Here is a 2417-nt window from a genome sequence, read left to right as displayed (position 1 = left end):
TGTAGAAAGCTGATGTTCTGACTTAGCTACTTCCCACCCCCAGCAGCATCTGGTTAAGAAACCAGGCAAAACTCAACAGGAGAAGCAGCCACCAGATTCCTTGCCTTTCGTTGCCCTGGCTTGCCCAAATGCCAACAGGTAAGCCAAGATACTCTGAGTCACCTGTCCATGGTCAGACGTCAGCTTGACAGACGCTTATGACATCTAACTGCAGTGTCAGCAAGGGAACAGAGGATCCTTTCAGCAGAGGTGTGGCAAAGGAGTTCCCTAGGCACCACATCTGAGTCTTACCGACTACAGTGTTGTCACTCTACTGCCAACACCACACAGGGTGTTGCAGTGATAAAAACACTCATAATTTCACTTCTCTACGGAGACTCCCCTTTGATGGTGTGGAACAGCTTTAAGTGAGGCAATAAAACCTTCATCAGAACTTGTAGTTCTGCAGTGACAGCCCTGTGCAGGGGTGTTGAAATGCACACAAAGTTCCTGCACACCAGGAGGAAAGTGAGGAGGAAAGCGCTGTATCCACCCTCCCCCAGGGCACGCTGGTGTTTCAGCCTAAACCAAATTGCATAAAATCACCTGAAAAGCTTTTTCTTCCCCCTTTCTTTTTCTCCTTTTGCATATTAGAATCAAACCAGTCATTGCTATTGAAATGTTTACTATTTTGAGCTCTTTTTTTACCACTGGCACGTTACATTTAAAAGTCTGTGTAGAAGAAAAAAAAAACCCTAAAGGGTAAATTGCCCCCACTCCAGGCTGACTGGAAAACGCAGGGTGGGTGCAGCACAGCATGGGTCTGCCTTGCCACTGAGGTTTGCATGACTTGGGTTAAAAAAAAAAAAGAAAAAAGAAAAGCTTAAAGCAAAGTCTTTCAAGGGAAAAACATACACAATCAGCTGCATGGCGCCAAGAGCTCCTCTTGCTTTGCAAATGCTCTGGAGGCCCATTCGCACTTCACTGAGCCAAGCCTGTTTCTTAATGTGACTGGACCAGGGTTTGAGAAACGTGCAGAGAGAGTCCCAAGCAGAACTGTTTGGGTTTCGTGACTCGAGCCATCTGTGAGCTGCAGGGACAGAACCCCCCAGAGAGCCGCGCAGCCCAGCGCCGGGTCGCCGCAGCTCCCAGTCACCTTTAACCTGCCTGTTAAGAGGACGTGGGCTGCTCTGCACTGGCCCCCCTGCAAACGCCAGGGGTGTGAAAAGCAGCAGATGGTTCCTGGGGGTGGGAAGCTGTACAAATCGCTAGAGGAGCATGGAAAATCCATGGCGGGCTGTGAGCGTCACCGGACAGGGGCAGCTGTAAACAGCTAGATGAAGAGAGGCGGCGGGGACGCGTGGTAGGCGCCCTGTGCCGACTGCTGCTATTTCCTTCCCCAAAACCACCAGGAAAGCGCTGGAAGAATCACGTTTGAACCAGCCATAAGGTGCAACACTCCCAAGCCTGAGCCCCAGAAGGTGGTTTTCTGCCGTGTCCAGCCTTCCCAGTGCCTTGGATCTGCTAATGGAATCACACGAAGACCCCAGGGGGCCCCTTGAAAAGCCAAAGCTCTTGCTTTTCATGTGTTGTGTATGCACGGCTGTTAAACCCCAGCCAAGTGATTAACTTAATCTGTAACTGACATACCAACACGCTGAGGATATGTGGAGTATAAAACACAAAACATTAAGTCAGGAGGCCAAGGTAAGAAAGGAAGCTCAGTGTGGCCCATCTTTTTCTGCGCTCCTGACTTACACAAGTCTTATCTCTCAGCCTGCAAACAGTGACAGGCAATTAGATCAAGAGCAAGGGAGGATTTTTTATTTCTTTTACCTGTTTGTCCCAACAAAAACAGGAGAGCAATATCTACTTCCCACCAGCTCGATGGGTGTGAATAACCTCCTAAGATACCTCACGACGACTTTTGCTTATGCTTAAAAGAAAAAAAAAAAAGTAGTAGTTACTGCAGAAGTGGCAGAACAAGGAAACCTGAAGATGGGTAAAGATTGAGTAGCAGACACAGGTCTGGGCAGGAAGGCAGCTAGAATGAAAACCATACCATTGTTCTCACATTCAGTACTGTTGTGACATTCTTCCTACCAGGGATTCTGTCCTTCTGTATTTGGGACTGCCATCCCTCATTATGTTTTACATGGGAAACTTCACCCTCCTCTTTCAGATGTCCTATTGGACAGGCTGAAACACTTTTCACCTCCAGTTTCACAAGTACCCTGTGGCTGAGCTCCCCTACTTGTACGTCTGTCAAAAATCAGCCTAACAGGAAATAAAAGGGACACAGACAGCTCTCAGAAACAATCTTTGCCAGTAGAGACTGGGGTTGGAGTCACTGCTTCCCCTTCCCCCTCAGGCATATGGCATTCATTTATCACGCAAACACATCTGGCCATGTCAGAGGAGAACATAAACAACTACAG

The sequence above is a fragment of the Gallinula chloropus genome (assembly GCF_964237585.1).
Source record: "Gallinula chloropus genome assembly, chromosome: 1".
NCBI lineage: Eukaryota > Metazoa > Chordata > Aves > Gruiformes > Rallidae > Gallinula > Gallinula chloropus.
This window is presented reverse-complemented; position numbering follows the sequence as displayed.